Below are 19,192 nucleotides of genomic sequence, written 5' to 3' on the forward strand. Positions count from 1 at the left end.
GACAGGAGACACAGTAGAAACAGCACAGGAGACATGATGTCCCAGCACCTAAGCTGGTCTGGGCCCGAATAATGTCAGGGTCCAAAGGCAGGGTCACAGAAAACCCCAGAGTCTCCCAAGTTCAAAGCACACACTAGACTGACAAGTCCAATAGCCTGTTGTCCAAGTCCTTGTCCCTACCTCTAGGAATTCAGGCACCTCTATCACCCAGGAGGTGGAACTTCCCCTTCCTCCACCATGAAGAGAAGATGACACCAGTTAAACCCAACTCCCTGTTTCCGATGTGGCCAGAATGGCACAGGTTAGACCCAGTACCCAAATTCTCTCCTGTGGCTTTGAAAAGTAAAGCATCACAGGCAGTGTTAGTATCGGTTCTTTAGATGAAACATCTACTTTACGTTTTAGATATTTAACTTTCTTGCATAATTCTCAGAAACAGTTGCTTGAAAGCATAGACTTCATTGCATAAGACATTAGCTGTTTCCACTTGAACTCATAATCCTTTGTGATATTAAAATCAGCTTCTTTGCTGGGGCTATAATGTTACCAAGGTAGAGAAGCAGCAGCAGGTGACAAGTACAACAATCCTTGGGGCACAAGGAAAATTTTCATGCAAATACCTTTAGTGATTTAAAATATATATATATATATGTACATATGTGTGTGTGTGTGTGTGTGTGTGTGTGTGTGTGTGTGTGTGTGTGAAGGAGGAGGGTGAAAACTAAGCAGATGGAAGAGCAATTGATACTTCATTTTTAGAGAAAAAGCTATTTGGGTATGCAAACTGATGACCTCTAAAGTTCTCTGAAGATTAATGGAATCTAGAAAGAGAAAAAAATCAACTATCTTTAATAATTTGGAACTGTCTCTTGGATGTCCCATGGACTCATTTGTCCCTTAAATTTGCTAGCATTGTGTGGTAGAGAAAGGCACTGTTGATTATAGAATATAGTTTAGACTATCTATACAGTATATCTATTTCCATATCTATATGAAAGATGCCCTTGGTGGGAACTTACACAAATACTCCCTTAATTCCAATTTAGTGAAATATGTAACCCAAATGTAAAATAGTAGCTTGATACAAGTGGCTCATGCCTGTAATCTGTGCTACTCAGGAAGCTGAGATCGAGGACTGCAGTTTGAAGCCATCCCAGGCTGGAAAGTCCATGAGACTCTTATTGCCAATTAACCACCAGAAAACTGGAAGTGGCTCTGTGGCTTAAAGTAGCAGAACACTAGCCTTGAGCCAAAGCGCTCAAAGACATAGCCTAGGCCCTGAGTTCAAGCCACATGACCAGCAAAAATAAGATAGTAAAGGATCTGTTTCATTACAGAAAACATCCAAAGTCTACATCATTCATTTGTAAGCAGAAAACTTCAAAACTTGGGGATATAGTAAGACCATGTTGCTGCATTGTGCTCCCAAAACATGTTCCCCTTGTGGGTAAAGGGAAGCCGTTCCCTCCTCTGCTGTCAATTCTAGGTTGGAAAAGCCAGATCTGGGTCTCTGTGCCAATGTGCAGTGCTGCCCATTTAAGTGGAAGTAGCTGCTATTCCTTGCAGAAATACTCTGCCAGAGCAGCTCTGCAGGACCGCCTTCAAGAGCTCTTGAGAAGCCAAGTGTTTTGGTGTTATCAAGAGGGGCTCATTATACCCAGGGAATCAATTTAGAATGACTTTAATGGGATTGGGAGTCAAACTGCAGTATAGCCCTATAACAAAGAGAATTTAAAGTACCCTGCATTTATTATGCCTTTCTCTCTTTAATTATGTCTATCTTTAATATTCTGTTAGCTCTTTTAACGTGTTTTTTTATTCCCACTTTTTTTTGGCACTTTTATGATTTGCAGTTCCATTTTTAAATGGGCACATGTCATAATGTCATCTAATTGTACTGAGGGAGGGGGAAAAAGTTCCTGTTTCCGGTGGCTCTTGGCCAAGCTATATTATTACTTGTGATTCTGATATATGTTTTTTTCACAGATTATATAGCCTCAGCAATATAAAGTAAAGGATAGTTTCCAATTTGTAAAAGGAATTTTATGCCTCCTTTTGCTATCTACTTGGAAGCCTAGCTGATGCGTGTCACAACAAGATCCTTAATGCCTAAAACCATGTCTGGCTCACTGAGTACGCTTGGTAAATGTTGGTTGAATAAATGAATATATAAATAAATGATACTAACATTCAGGTTATTCTGATTAACATACTAAGGCCATGCTCAATTGATTAAAGTCTGAGAAGATTAGGAAATTTGGGGGCCTAGGGAATGTTTAACATGGTGAAATGAAATAAAAGTCTAAATATTTTCACCTTTTAGTTATTCATTGACTTTTTTTTTATCATGGATTTTTCCATTGAACAAGACCCCAAATGTATGTACATTACCTTGAACCTTCTTGTTTCTTCTTCTTGCCTGCTCTTTCTCAATTCTTCTGTGACTTGTCTGTGGTCTTACATATCACTCCTTCTCCTACTCGCATCTCCCTTCTTTTTCATTTCTTGTTTTCTTTTGTTTCCATTTTCTTTGTATGTATTTCCTATATGCTCTTTCAAATGATTACATCACTTCCTTATCGACCTCTTTCTTTGCCTTTCCCTTGCTGTAGTCATATGACAAATCAAACCATGCTCAGATTTGTTGACAAATACTATTGATCATTTGGGGTGCTGGTGGCTCATGCCAATAGTCCTAATTATTTACGAGACCAAGATCTGAGGATCTTGGTTCAAAGCTAGCCCAGGCAGGAAAGTCCATGAAACTCTTGCCAGTCAACCACAAAAAAGCCAGAAATGGAGCTATGGCTCAAATGGTAGAGTGCCAGCATTGAGCCAAAGGTGGGGGGGGAAAGAAAGAAAAGGAAAGGAAAAGCAAGCAAGCAAGCAGGCAGGCAAGAAAGGAAGGAAGAAAGAAAGATTGAAAGGAAAGGAAAGGAAAGGAAAGGAAAGGAAAGGAAAGGAAAGGAAAGAGTAAAAATTCTGAGACAGCACCTAGGCCCTGCGTTCAGGCCCCAGGAATGTCACATCACACACACAAAATAAGTAAAAGAGAAACAAAATAAAAAAAATATTGCTTAGATTGTTATTAGGTAGGTTCATGCCTGTGCTAGAGACATGGCCCTGTGTTTAAACTCCAGTACTACAAAAAGAAGTATCGTGCCTAAATTCCTTAAGTAGAAACTAAACTAAGCTAAAGCTTTATTTACTTTTTTACAGCCTTCTTGAAAAGGCCATGACTTAAGTTTCTCTACATTACCCATATTTTGGATCCTGTTTTTGAGTGGAGATGCCAGTCTCCTCTCCATTCCTTTTGTTTTCTGCTTTATATGCAGAGGACCAGTGACAGTTAAAAGAGAGAGAGAGAGAGAGAGAGAGAGAGAGAGAGAGAGAGAGAGAGAGAGAGAGAGAGAGAGAGAATGGGATTAGGCTCAAAGAATGGCTTACAACAGAACCAAAAGGACAGAACAAAATCAGTTCATGGAATAGAGGAAATGCTGTAAGCCATTCTTAAAATTCTGACCTCACTTGTTTACTGAGATCGTGAGACTCAAGATGTAGTTTGTGACTAAGGGTTTGACAGTGAATAAGACTCTGCTCCCACCAGAAGAAGACCATCATCCCTGGGAATGTCCTGAGCAATGTTGCAGGGCATTGAGAACAGCATCCGACCTAGAACTTAGAAGGATCTGAGAATGAGTCCTTAAAGAGGTGACTGTTAAGCTGAGTCAAGTAGAATAATTTAATAGTGGCTGGAGAGCATGGTATCATACTCCATTCCAAGAGTGGCACTGGAAGCATGCTGATGACAGGAGGAATAGAAGGAGGGGGAATCACAAAGGTCTTCTTGGCTGTGCTGAGAAATGTGGGCACCATTCTGACGGCCAATGTGGAGTCACTGGAGTGGTTTAAATAGGAGAGTGATATTTTGGGGAGACACACTAGTCCTAACTGGAGAAAGGGTAAAGTCAAACACTGGGAGAGCCAGGAGGAGGTTTGTGCAGAAATCTAACCAAATAGGGAGTGACAGTGGCTTTCCCAAAGGTGGTGGAAATAAGTGAGAAATTCAAGGCATTTGAAGGGAACAGATGGACAGGCCTTGCTGAATATTGGATGTAAGAAAGGAAGGAGGGGCTGGGGTCGAGTATGGCATTGGGTCTCCTGGGGTTCTAAGGAAGGGCATGACTTCTGAGGAGTCAGCTCAGTTGCCTTTGATTTTAAAGTGCAGGGTAGTGTTCCTAAAAGCTTCTGATCGACATCCCTGAAGACTAATGCCATCTTCTGTTTCATCATAGTGAAGAGGTAGGCAGGCTTGTGAAGGTGTAGCTGGTCTGTTTGCAGAAATAGTACACAGCAGAACATCACCACAAATTGTAGGCTGTTGAGGCACTGTAGCGTAACCCTTTATCTGTTAGCAAAAGGATAAAATATATTTCTTAGCCTTTTTATGTTCAGCATGCTTCTGTGTGTGTGCACATGTGTTGCTTATAACTGTGTGCATATATATGTGTATGCGCATGTGCATATGTGTGTGCATTCATGTGTGCACATGCAGAGACTCTTCCAGATTTCATGTCCTGGAAGGGTCTCCCTTAATTCCCCCAACATATTGGTGGTACTTATGAAGAAGATAACTAGGAACTAGAAAGAAACCATGAACATAGCTTCCATAGAAGCAAGCCAACCATCAGTTACTGATTTCTTTCACTGCTTACGTCTGGACTGGATTTGAACTGGTGACTTCAAATTGAATGACTCCTTAGCCCATTAGCAGTCCCTCCGAGATACATAATCTATTTGAAGCATTCAGTTTAAGTAGCCTACTATGGGTAATGTAGTTAGCCAGCTCAGAGATATACTTACATTTAAGAACTCTCAGAAATCCACTTACATTTTAAAAAAATATATCTCTGCAAGGAGTAAAATGCGAATGAAAGCGATGATTCATTTTATTACAGCAATTAAAACATTGGCTCCTGTTTTCATCAATCACACTCATGATATGAAAATACATTGCAGCAAAAGTGATATTTACCTGCAGATAAAATTTAAAATATAAGGCAGATAAAATTCCGGCTTTGGGGAGGAAGTAACTGAAAACCTGCCGTAGGTTATAATTCAGGCAGAACCTCATCATTATGGACCAGGGGCTGGAGTGAGATCATTGTGGAACGGGAGCCAGAGTGAGCGCAATCTCTACCCAATTTTTTTTTTTTTTTGAGGCACAAGTGTAGCCAGGAGTGAGTCATTCAACAGGGTACCTCAGAGGTGGAGGGTCTTGGATATAAATGGGCAAGACTGCGGTACAGGAAAACCCATCACCTTAACCTTGGATCTGTCCTCATCATCTCCCGGTGAGTTCAAACTTTTCTGACTTTGGACTGTGCCTTAGGCCACATCTTATACTGCAGGATACTTCAGGTGACGCAGAGATGGCTCTTAAATCTTCTGTCTCTGCTCCCAAACTCCAGATGATATAGCCTTTCCTTCTTGGATTTCACATAAGTTATGTAAAAGTAGAATGGGATGTGATTGCTGTGTGTGGGCTTTCCTTAAAGTGTTCCCTTAAGAATGGGCAAGGAAAGTGAGAACTGGAGACTCTGGTTATACCAGTAAATATAGCAAGAGGAAGAGGAGGAGGGGGAAAAGAAGGAAGAGGAGGAGGAGGGGAGAAGAAAGGGAAGAATGGCTTTCCTTCATGATTTTGTTTCTTCAGTTTGTTTGGGTTAGTACTGGGTATTAGGAAAGGCCATGGGACTTAAGAGAGCTATAGGCCTAGCTTCCTGGGGCTAAAGATATTACTTTGCAGAGTTGTTTTAAATGAATAAAATCATTGGTGTATTCATTCATTCACCTGCCAGCTATTTATTGAAGTTTTGCTAATTGTGAAACATCCAAGACTGAACAATGAAGATGAAGTTTCTACTTTCAGGGAATTTATTTCTTGGCTGGTAGAACTAGACCTAATTAAAAAAATTGACAAATAAATATAAGAAATTACATTGAGTAGTAATAAAACAAGGTAAGGAGTGGGAGAGACCAATAGAGGTAGTATTTGGATATAGTGGTTACTGGCCTTTTGATATAGGAGTGTTGTGTATGAATGAAACAAATTAGAGCAATAAGCAAATGTGTAGCACAGTGCTTGGCACATTGCACTTCATCAGTGGTAACTTAATAATTACCACCCTCATTATCTTTAATAATGTGGTGAATCTTAATCCTGTATGCCTTTGTAAATTATTGGAATCTATGAAGTACTATTATAGGGAGTTTGGGCACATTTATAGTGCTAATTTATGTTTGTAAGAGATAAAGAATTTGTATTTTCATTTGCATTTTTAAGTTCGGAGATATATAATCAGGTTTGAAGCTAAGTGCTTCAGGTAGTTTTTTTTTTCTTCAGGTAGTTTAAGTGATTTAAAATATTTCCCTTTCAATACAATTAAACATTTCTTGATTGCCTATTTTCAGTCAGAGAAGCACTGCACTGGGCACGTGAGAATAAAGTCATACAATGCAATCTTTGCCCTTGGGAAGCTTAGAATCATTTTTCCTGATTATTTAGGACGCATTCAATATTGGTTTTAATAGAACCTGCAAGGGGGATTTATATGCTGACAAGGCTCTGAGAGTTCGGAGAAACAAGTTGCATTTGAGTGTTAACTTTGATGTTTGTTTAGTTTTATAAAATATGTAAGAGGCTTTTCCATTAGTGAATAAGACTTCCAAAAAGCTTTCAGTATCTCATGTCACAAGTAGTTAAATATCACCGAAGGAGAGTCACAAAGACTGACAGCTGGGAAGCTTAAGCACAGTCTGTGGTTTGGATGTGCGGTCAAAGTGAAGCCCCCATTCCCATCTTAATTGAGGTCACGCAGGTCCAACTGATTCATTTGGTCTGAAAAGTCCAGACTACCTGGGAATCCAAACTCCACTTGGCAGCTCTCTTCTATTCTTTGGCCTGTATAAGTAGCATATCACACCCTGACTGTGAAAGTTTAGAGACAAGAATCAGAGTCTGGGCCTATCAGAGTAATGGGAGGATGTGGAACTTGGGCAAAGTGATTCGTGTGTGTGTGTGTGTGTGTGTGTGTGTGTGTGTGTGTGTGTGTATGTGTGTTATATTCAGAATTACGTTCTAGAGGCAATCCTGCTATTTGCAGGCCTGTACATCCTGCCCAGCCAAGATACCTCTTTAGTAACCTAACCTGACTTTAACATATTCATGATTTATTACATGCTACTTCTCTTCCCTTCTGTTCCCTTTCCTCCCTTTTCCTCTCCTTCCTGCCTACATTTCTCTGTTAAGTATATGTTGACTTATTCATTGTTCATCTCCCTAGAGCTGGGTAAGCCTCATGAAGGCATGACTTTTTCTTGCTCATCATCTTCTCTATATTTGAGCTGGAGGAGGGTTCCTGTGCCTATTTGATGAATTATTGGCTTTCAGTAATGGTGGATGATAACAGCAAAAACAAAACTTTGGGGTTTTCTAGAGGTATGAATCCAGTGGGTCACCTACCTAACAACATTCTTACTTTAAACGCTAGTACCACCAAAACCCTTAGGGTTCAGGAGAGCTTGATTGGAGACAGGGAGAGAACCCTGCAAACTCAGGGAAGGTTTTGATGTTTTGAGTTTTGGGGTTTTTTTTCTCAGTATTTTATTGCAGATAAAAGTCTCATGGACTTCCCTGACTGGGGATGGCTTTGAACCAAGATCCTCAGATTTCAGCCTCCAGGTGTGAGCTGCTGGTGCCTGGCCAGGAAAATGTTTTTGACTCACACTTTTATATACATACTGTAAAAACTTTGTGTTAAACTTTCTTGATTAGTATTATCCTGGAAAGTATAGCTTCACTTATTGGCTGGTCATTTTAACCTGAGAAACAATGATACTTTTAGATAAATAGCACTTATTTTGGAATACTAATACTCATATCTGATGCTTAGTCTTGTCTTACTACAAATTAACCACTCCCCAATTTTAGACAAGTAACTAAATACAAACAATAGTCATGCGTATAGACAAGTGAGACTCCATCTCTAACATGTATCTTCTACATCTCATTATAAAAGTATGATTAATGTAATTCCAATTAAAGGTCTCCAACAATGGACAACTCTTAGTCTCCATTCTAGTGGGATTGAAAAGTTGAGGCATTTCAAAAATGTTTAACTCTTTTTCTTCTTTGATTTTTTTTTAATCCAAGATGTTTTTCAACTTTCTCCCAAGACTGAAACTTGAAGTTAGTATCTGATACTTTTTGCTCGACTGTCTCTACTACCTGACCCATACCTCCCATTCTGTCAGAGGCTTAACTATCTTATCCCATAGTTTGCATTTCCACAGAAACAAACCCCAAGACAGAGATTCAAGGGCAAGCAGTCTATTTGGGAGGTAATCTCAGTAGAAAAAGTAAGATAGGGGTTGGAAGGCAGCCAAATGAAAGGTGGATGCATCACGTATGTTGCCAGTGTGACTAGCTGGAGCTCAGTCCTGCTGGCAAGGGCTGAAAGGTTTGAATGGTTGCACCAGAGGGCGAAGGAAATGGAATTCATATTCACACATGAGCTCTTCTTTCACTCAGTAGTTGGGCTGCAGTAGGGGACTGGTGCCCTGACATATTTCCACTGCCGTGCAAGAACACCAAACACATCACCATGGTGGACAGAGAATGCCTTCTGGTTCAGAGTTGTGGGTGATGTCACTTGAAGCAGCATTCACTACACTGGTAAGGGTGAAAGAATGTGGAGGAGACATTGGCAACCTTTATTTTATCTAGGGAAGCCCTTGGCTAACTCTCCTCAACTTAAACTCATACAGAAAAAGATGGTCCACACAAAATGAACACACTCAGCCTTTCTCCACAAATATTTCTGAAATTAGATTTTTTTTTCCTCTCATAATAGTAAGTAGGATGGTCATGGGTTCACTTCTCTTGGTAAAAATTCCAACACTTAGAACTGGGAAGAAATTTCTAAACAAGGTCAGGAAGACTGACCGTGATGGCTCTCCTCAGGAAGGTGTTTGGTGATCCTGTTTTTGGCTTGGCTGCGTACTGATGGTTTTCCTCTAAACTGGGTTTTGCCTGGATGCTACCCCTCCTTAGCTGTGTTAGAACAAGGATAAATTGTACCAGCAAGATTAGGTACAAAAGTGAATTTAGGTGTTCAGAATGAGAAAGGAAATCAAAATAATTTTAAAATCTAACAGGGCTTACAAATATCATAACATTTAAAACTCCAGAAAGACAACAATATCCAGCTAACTTTCTCCTGCTCTTCTCTAATACATATTTTCCTGCTTTTTTTTTTTGTTTGGTGACATTTTCTTTGGCTACCTTTTCTTGTGACAAGAAACATTTTGTAATCTCTTTTTCTATAGAGAAAATAGGTAATTTAGTCTTTTCTCTAGCATGTTGATTGAAACATGTTTTGTTACTGATGGCTTTCAAGAAGCTTCTTTCAGTTACATTGCTCATTATTCGCCATGTTATGTAAAATTTTAGAATTGCTGTCCATGCTTTTGAAAATTCTGTCAAGCCTCTTCCATGTATAAACTGTGAGATTTGTAGAATTTTCTGGATTGGGGTTTTCAAACAGTCATTCTTTTTTTGTAATGTTCATTTGGTATTATGCCACCAAAGGATTTGTTTAATATTTCTGCTTGATCTGTGGTTTTGCATTCATGACTGTTACTGGTGAGAAGAGAATTCCTACAATTTATTTCCCCATGGAGTTACTAATGATAATTTAGCTATGTGTGGAAGTGGCTATGAGCAATATAAATGTGAACTATTAAACTCAAGTTTAACATATGGACAGTCCAACTGTCACTTAGCCAAATTCCAAGATTGCTGGTGGCTACTCCTAGGTTAGTTAACCAAGGAGGCACAGAGGAAAAGCCATACCTCAATTGTGACTAAAATATCTTGCCTTAGAAAATGCCGGAAAAATGTATATGTGTATTCAGGGCAATAAGAGGAACTTTCGTGGTGAAGGGAGTTGAAGTTATGACCCATAAAGCTTCACAGTCAACGTACCTTAGCCCGCGGCTTTCTGAAAGCTAGTATTGTCTTTTCCCACTTAACATCCTGTCTAGAAGATCTTTTAGCTTGGGAGGACGGAGATGCATTTGTTAAGCTTTACTTAGTGCCTTGATTTCCATTTCCTCGCCTTCCTCTATGTAGCTAATGGCATCTTCCTTGGCAAGCTCTTCTTATCTAACATGATTCTTTTGGGCAAAGTTGATGGTTTAATGTCATCATCTCAGAGTTTACTTCTGAGAGCTTTGTTACCACCCATCTTCAGTCTCCTACCCACAGTACTGGCTAGTTGGTAAATAGCATTAGATATATGACTTTTAAGCAAGCTTTGACCACTATATTGTTCTATAGTATAGAAGAGGCAAATATTATCCCATTTAGTTGCTATGGAAAAGCAACTCTTTAATGAAAAATGGCAAGCACGTATGATTTGCATGAAGGATACAGGCATGAAAACTGTTGGCTAGGCTATTGTAGGGAGATATTAAGCCACTGTCTCTAGTTTAGTCGCTGGAAAAATAACCTTGTCTTGAAATGTTTAGAGAAACCTTGTCTCCTACCTGTTTCTTCTCCAGCCTGGTCTGAAGGTGACATTTCCAGAATAATTCTCTGAATTTTATTGGTCAATCTCTTCAAGAGTATGGAAGTTCTTACAGTAAGTGCACGTGCTGGTTTTGTGAAAGTAGCTTTGGGATTTGGACATGCTATAAAGGGAGTTCCACCCTGGTGAATTCTACCACACACTGCAACAAGATCCTCATTTTTGCCTATGAGGAAGCCATTGTAATAAGAAGACATAATGGCTCCATACACCGGTGATTTGTATGAAATTATTCTTGAGTTTATTGTTTAATAAAGAACCTTCAAAAATAGCAAGTAAAAAATGTCATTGATGTCACAGATGAGAAAGCTACATATATGTATTAATGGGGTTCATTTACTGGTTTATGGACCCCAACTTCTCCTGGGACTCCACAATGCCAACTGCATACCTCAGACCCCCTTTCAATCTGATGGGAAAATGCAGATTAGCTCCCCAGGGTCTGAATAGCCTAGGATTATGCAAATCATTCTTCAGCACATTCAGTAGCATTCAATATGGGCTCTTATGCTGTTGTTTACAGCCTATAAAATTTGGAGTGGAGGCATCCCAGAGATTTTTTTTCAGCAGTATTGATTAGTTGCATTTTTGCCGAACAGACATTTTAATGCACACCTGGGCTACCCTCATTGCATGAAGAATCTTTGTAAACATTTTCTCTAGTCAGCATTTTCCAGTTTTAGGAATAGTTAAATTTATCTAGTTTCATTCCCCAAACAGATGTTTGTTTAAGGCAGAACATTGTGAAAAGCATCTATATTGAAGGTACTATAGAAACAAATACAAATACTTGCATGTGAAGTGTGTATGCTATTTAAAACTGCCAAATGAAATGTTTATGTTTAGGGAGTATTTGACATGAAGTTAGTGAAGCTACTACTATCAACTGGCATGGGCCAGTCATTTCCTACATATCCTATGGATGTAACTTGGAGATTAGAAGTCTTAAAGTGATCATAAGGATTTATTTTAAACTCTTGGCTCTTTGAAAGAAAACAATAGAGAGAAAGAGAGAGAAAAGAGTGTATTCCTGCCAGACACTTAGAGAAACCTGGACATCGTTCTTGCTTCTTTTGTTTCAAGAAACAAAGCATGAGCTTTGCTTCAGTCTTCCACATTTGAAGCTCTAAATGTAGTCTTGTTCTTTGGTTATTAATAGCACTAGCCTCCACCTACCCTTCCTTCTTCTTATCTCACCACCATTCCCCAAGCACCCATGACCCTATATTTAGATCTGAGCATCATCATCTTTGACCACAGCAAGGTTGTGCCTCTGAGAAGGATGGCAGGATCTGGGGTTATTTTGCCAAATGGAAGAGGTATCCATTTGGGACATTTTCACCCTTTGAGAGATTAGATTTTCTCTATGTTAGAAACCCAAATCGTAGGTGTAGACTTTTTAATAATGTTTTTATAATGACCCAGCACCTATTGCAAAAATTTACTGCTGTCATTGTATGTTACCAAGTTTTGGGGACCAGATTCTTAGTATTTCACATAATTCTAGTTATAGCTGATGCATGACTATCCAAAGTATATTTTATGAATTATTTCACATAACCTGTACATTTCATATCAAGTATGTATAATACTTTTACTTTCCAAATTAGGAAGTTGTGGTTTTGAGAGTTAGATAAGCATTTCAAGGTCACTTTGCTAGTAAAATTTCAAAACTCAGATGATCTGGATGTGGAACTAGAGCTTTAACAATTAATTTAACCTACAAGCATTGCTTGTTGATATAATATTCTGATGACTCACATTTGGTGTGTATAAAGATAAAATTGTTGGTGGTTGTGGTCCATATACCTGAAGGCAGCTGAAATATCTAGGGGCTGTGATGCCACTTTCTTTACATGCATTAAACTCAGCATCCTAATTCAGAATTTAACAGGCATCTTATGTTTGACTTATTGTAGAGTTCTCTTGTCGCAATTCTCTGGCTACTGTTAAAGTCTGACAGCATAGGATGGGAGAGGTGAAATTTAGCAAGGTGTTCTTTTACTATCCACAAATCCATTCTAATGGATTGGTATTCTTTCATCTTACTCTCTCTTGCAAGTGCTTCCTGTGTGCACACGCACAAGAAATTGCCCATACCACCCTGCAGAGCATCCCTACATCTATGTGAGCATGTGGGTCTGGCTGGGCCTGTGCTCTCGCATGGGGGGAAGGTGCGGTGTATCCTTAGAGGAGAGAAAAAGCAAGGAGTAAGAGAGAAGCCCTCACGGCCTAATCCATCTAGAACAAATAACTTTTGGTTTATTTCTTTTTTTAGTTCTAAAGAAATGAAGTACTTTTTTTCTTAGAAAACATCTAACTTATACTTGTATGTTTCTAAACAAGGAAGTCCAAAATTGGGATATTTGAATCCAAAAATTTTTTTCTTATTTTTAATTTTTTTTCTTAAATTGCCATTGGGGAGAGTGAAGCTGTTACATGTTATCAATTGGGGTTTTGTTTGTTTGTTTTTTGCAATTAAAATTCACTCATTTTTAAGGGCCTGAAAAATAGCCATGGTATTTTGGGGAAAGAGATTTTCTCTGAAGGAGGGAGGAGAAAAATATGGAGAATAATGAATTCATCAAGCTGAAAATTCACGAGGCAGCGAAGCGCTCAGGCTTCAATACATGGCAAATGGAAAGAGAGCTCCCATTACTGGAGAGATGCACGGACACAGCCCCGCTAATCGCTTGGTCATGCTTGGGAGACACTAAGTCATCACAGGCCATGACATGGTGAGAACAGGGTGCCAGGGGTTTGTTGTAAGAAAAAATTGTTTATTTAACATCCATAACCAGCAGCACTCTCTTCTTCGACCCTCATCCTCAGATGACAAGTCTTGGTTGGAAAAGTGTGTGTGTGTGTGTGTGTGTGTGTGTGTGTGTGTGTGTGTGTGTTTAACTCTTTATGTTCAATAACATTGAAACTCATAAGGGAAGTAGAATGGCAGAGTGACTATTTGAGCCAAGAAATTAATTTTTTACTGTCACTTTTTGTTTTCTCTCATATATATACATATACACACATATGTATATATATGTGTGTAGGATACAATAATAACTGGTAGTAATTATTGAAGAATTTTTTATGCTAGGTGCTGTTTTGAGTTATTGTGTACATTCACTCATTGGCTCCTCATGGCAGTACTATGAAATAATTTCCCATTTTATAAAAGATGAATATATCCTGTCCACGATCTTAGATCTAATGAATACTCGAGTTTAGTCTGACCCCATGGTTTTCTGATTCCACAGCCCGTGAGTGCATTGTATCCTTTGAAATTCAATGAAGCCAGAGGACAATTAAATGATGGAGTCAAAGACTGGCTTTTCCATTCTTTCAAAACTGTATTTCGACTCCTATGCAGAGTGCAAAGGCAGGAAGATATCTAAATTTGGTTCAGTTATATGTTGCTTTTTATTTTCTTTTCCGTGATTGAAAGATGCATTGAGACAAAGAGTGGTGTGGAGGAGGAAAAGACACAGGAAGTTACATAAAAAATGACTACATGACTACCTGTACACAACCTTTATAGTCACTCAATAAAGAGCATAATCAGAACACAAATGGCTAACCATTGATTGAGACTTGGTGGACAAATGATAGTTTCTATACAGACAAGGCCAGAAAGTTATTCCAGAATTGGAGAAGAGCATATGTTAAAGTCATTGTTTCTATATTGCTGGAGCATAAAATGAAGGTGAGTGGAGAGATGAGAAGGAGCCTGTGTTGTTCAGTTAACAAATAGAGCTGTGATATTATGTGCCATGACATGGGCTATGCATTTATTTGGAGAAGAAGTGATGCTGCTTAAATAATTCCAGTGCTGTGTTGTGGTTCATATTGAGCTTAGGGACACAACACCTTGGAGAATGGATTGAAGAGACTAGGAAGTAGCCAGCACTGGTGATTGTTGCAATGGTTCTGGATGAGTATTATATGCACGAACTGACCTAGAACCCATTAGACTGTAGAAGTCTGATAAGTTAACCATTATTTCATATGTGGAATAGAGAAAGAGGATCACTCATTAGATAGAAAATTAAGGCTTGAATTTCAGCTTTGAAAACAAAACTAGTAAATAATAATGACATTAATCTGGATGAAGAATATAGAACATGAACTGGTATTGGGATTAAAACTTGAGTTTTGTCAGCTTTGGGGTTCTTCTGGGGCATCCTGCTAGATCTGTCAAGGAAGCTATTGAATACATATAACTCTGACTTAAGCACCAGGTCTGTAGTTGACTAAGCTCACATGAGGTCCTAACTAGCAAGTGATACTCAAGGTTATCATTCTAAGCCTGTGCTATACTACAAAGGCAAATATTACTGCTCCATGAATTCACAATGAGGCAAGACAAGTAGGATTTAGTAGACCATAGTTAGGGTTATTCAATGAGCTTTGTGAAAGAAGGGATTTGGGAACTAGAAAATGAGGATTTCCATTGGGTAGACAGGAAAGAAAGGAGAGAGAGAACAGTTTTGTAATAAGAATCCTCAGGTTTAGCAATGCAATGGCTTAAAAACTTCCCTTGAGAGGCATCTGTTTCAAATACTGCATCGTGTGGTCCTGGAGATTCTGGTGCTTAAGGAATTCCTTTAAAAAGAGCTAACAGCTCAGAGAAATGTGCATATTCTTATTAAATCATTATTAAGCTCTTTTTTTGTATGTGAAGTTGGCCAGCTGACTGGCTGTGTAATGTGTTGATGAAAATTTGCTTCAAAAAATCAAATTTGTTTCCATACCAATTATGAAACACATATCATAACCATTACTGATGATGCCAGTCCCAGTACTAAGTGCTTTGCATTTAATTTTCATAATTCTCCTAGGAGATAGGGGTGATTATTGTTGCTTTGCACAGATGCAGAAATGTAGGCAAAGAATTTAAGTGATTTATCATGTGGCTAGTAAGTGGCTGATCCTAGAGTTTGAGTACTGCTTTTCTCTTTTTTTTTCCATTGAGATATTTTCTTTCTGATTATAGGGCCAGAAGATTCAAGAACAAATGCTTTCCACGACAAAGATTTCTACCACTTGGGAACTCCAAGGGTCCTTTGTGAACTAGACACTGAGTAGAATATGGAGGGAGATTAGGGTAAAGGGTGGTGTGTGTGTGTGTGTGTGTGTGTGTGTGTGTGTGTGTGTGTGTGTGTGTGTGATGTTGTGACTGTTTGATACCAAATCTTAAATAACTTTTTTAGTTAGATGATGGTTGGGAGAAGAGGTTTCTTGTTCCTTCAGGTCAGTTACTGCCACAAAAGAACAGCTTTAAAAAACGCCTAGAGAGAACATCCTCATCACAGGAGGACACCGAGCAAGTGAGACAGAGAGAGAGAGAGACAGACAGGCAAAGAGAGAGAGATACAGAGTCAGAGAAACAGAAACAGAGAGAGAGAGAGAGAGAGAGAGAGAGAGAGAGAGAGAGAGAGAGAGAACGTATCCAAACTAAAGCCACTCTAAGCTACATGGCCACGTGTATTTGAGACCGCTTTCCAGAGGAAAAAGAAAACAGAAGGGAAGAGATAAGAAGTATGGAGTAGGAGTATGGAGGGAACTTTTTTTTTTTTTTTTGCCAGTCCTGGAGCTTGAACTCAAGGCCTGGGCACTGTCCCTGAGCCATTTTTTTGCTCAAGGCTAGCGCTACTTAAGCCGTAGCACCACTTCCAGCCTTTTCTGAGTAGTTTACTGGAGATAAGAGTCACAGGCACTTTCCTGCCCAAAGTGGCTTCAAACCAGGATCCTTAGATCTCAGCCTCCTGAGAAACTAGGATTATAGGCATGAGCCACTGGTGCCTGGCTATTGTTTTTTAAGTTTGGCTGGCTGGCTATTTAGATGGAGCATCCAAAAGAGGCAAGGCCCTGGTCAACCGACACATGACCACGTGGCTTTCAACCTCGGCTAGAGATCCTCTGTTTCTGTTTTTGAGAAAAGGTGAGCTATTGACATAGGAGGTGGAAAGGAGGGGACACTAAAGGGGCATTAAATGCCTTTATTAAGATGACTCACTTTGCCTGGTCATTGATGAGACATTCAGAAACTCCACACAGAGCATTAATGGTACAGAGGTACTGCATAGGTCAAAAGACAGATATTGGACACCCCTTTTGCAGGGCTGAGCCTACAACATATATGAGATCTTCCTGTTTCTGATTGGAATGGGTTATATTTTATTTCCTGTCTGAAAAGTTAGACAATCTATCTTCTAATGCCACTTGGACACCATCTGTATATTCTAGGCCAGAGTCTGGCACGCTTGTTCTGTCAGGTCAATATAAATGATAAATATTTTTGGCTTTGGTGGTCATTACAACCTATGGGTCACAACTACTTAACTCTGATATTGTGATGCCAACGCAGTCTTCAGAGCGTGCAAGTGTGGCTGCGCTCCAGCAAAACTGTATTTGTAAAAGCAGGCAGAGATTGGCCCAGTGGTAGGACACTTTTCTAGAATGGATGAAATCTTGAGTTCGATCCCCAGTATAGCAAAAACACCAATTGTCGGAAGTGGCAGATTGGAAGTTAGGCAAGGTAGTTTCGGCTTACCACAGTCGTACGTTTTTAGAAGAAGAAGAAAAAAACAACAAAAGCCAATGACTTGTTTTGGTCTCCATTTCTTCCATTCATCCAGTTGGTTAATGATTTCCACCCTCCCAGTCAGGAGATTGTATAATATATGACACAGAGGAGAGTTAGGTCGAGTAGGCAGGAGCTGGGGCACCTGCCCTGTGTGGCATGTTGACCTTGTACACATTTCCTATGCTTCATGTTCCTCTAGGTAGTGGGAGCCTTCACAATTCTCACAGTCTATGTGGAAAGGTTTCAGAAAGTACCCCGTAAATGTGAAGCACACTGAAGATGGTAAGCACAGCTGAAAGTTCACTTTTGGAATTTAGTCCACCTTGTATCTTAAGTTTGAACAGGCTCTAAGTCCACAGGGGACACTGGACTAGAACTCACATTTGTTGGAATTTTTCTTCTCTGTATTATTAGGTGGCAATGGAATCTGATGAAGGAAACATTGGACAGGGAGATCCCAGTGTCCTTGAGGTTATGGACAGATTGAGACCAGGGGAAAGGAAGTTTCTGCTAAAACAGTGTTTTAAGCCGGAGTAGTATAGCTATGTATTTTCTTACTCTAATAACATTGCCATTTTTTCCCAAACAATGACAGAAAAACAGTGTAGGAGAGAGGAAGAGAAAGATAAAGGGAGAGAAGGAAAGTGGGAAGGAGAGGGAGTGGGAAAAAGGAGGGAGAAAGATTACACTAGTTCTCACTCTGCCATAAACATAAACTGTACTGAACAGAGTATAAGAAAATAACATGGCTACATCTCTGTTGAAGATACTCCAAACTCTTGCATCCACAATAATTAAACTAACAGAGAAAGAGAGGGGGGAGGGGAAGCTCTGGCTTCATTTATTTTCCCTCCAGTCCACTTGACTTAGCATGGATATAGAACAGAATGTGCCTAAACTCTCTTCTTCCTTATGAAAGTAGAAGAGTAGTAAGAAGGAAAAACAGATTCATTTGAGTATAACCCATCACTTAAACACAAAATAAAATACATAATCTCATTATAGAAGGGTAATAAAAATGAGTCTGACTACCAGGCTCCTACAAAAAAAAAATGCTACCACTGCAGGCTGTAGCTGTGGCTTGTCTTTGTGACATGAAGAGATGAATGCTACCTTTGTTCAATGAGGCCATAATTAAGAGGTGTTTAACATTGCAGGCTGTTGCTGTAACAAGATATTGCCAGGTAAATGGCAGACAGAGAGAGATGGCTGGTGGTGAAGAAAAACTAAAGAAATAGCAGTAGCCCTGATGGGTTAGTCACTCCGGCAGTGTACACACTTACATCTTTGTCAAGTTTTATCCTTGTTGAATTCTCTCCATACTATGTTTGTATAAAACCAGAGGGACTGCAGTAGATGAGGGAAGATTATATTCATTTTTGTACAAATTCAATTGAGTTGTTACAGTGAATGAATGGTAGTTTTCACATCCACACAAATGTAATGGCTGACAATATTTTTAATGCTTCTTTTACTAACCAACTTATTTTTTATTAAATATTTTTATTTATTTATTTTTTTACTTTAATTTTTTTTACCTCCTCCCTCATTTCAACTTATTAACTCACACTTTTGTTGATATACTTTTCTAAGAGAATTGGATTGGGAACTTACTTATACTGGGTGTTGGATGCTTTAAGGAGCATATTCTGGCTGGGCACTGGTGGCTCATGCCTATAATCCTAGCTACACAGAAGGCTGAAATTTGAGGACTGCAGTTCAAAGCCACCCTGGCAGTGAAGTCTGTGAGACTCTTATCTTTAGTAAAATACTCAGAAAAAGCGAGAAGTGGTGTTGTGGTTCAAGTGGTAGAGTGCTAGCCTTTATCACAAAGAGGCTCAAGGACAGCTCCCAGGCACTGATTTCAAGCCCTAGGATCAGGAAAAAAAAAAAAAAAAGAAGGAAGGGAGGGAAGGAGGGAGGGAGGGAGGGAGGGAGGAAGGAAGAAAGAAGG

The 19,192-nt window shown here is 39.4% G+C and overlaps 1 protein-coding gene across 1 annotated transcript in view; it reads left to right on the forward strand.

The window, feature by feature from the left end:
• The window catches only part of Esrrg (estrogen related receptor gamma), a 589,495-nt gene that overhangs the window by 122,459 nt on the left and 447,844 nt on the right, over nucleotides 1–19,192 (forward strand). The window lies entirely within an intron of this gene.

Source organism: Perognathus longimembris, chromosome 11 (genome assembly GCF_023159225.1).
Source record: "Perognathus longimembris pacificus isolate PPM17 chromosome 11, ASM2315922v1, whole genome shotgun sequence".
NCBI classification, from domain to species: domain Eukaryota; kingdom Metazoa; phylum Chordata; class Mammalia; order Rodentia; family Heteromyidae; genus Perognathus; species Perognathus longimembris.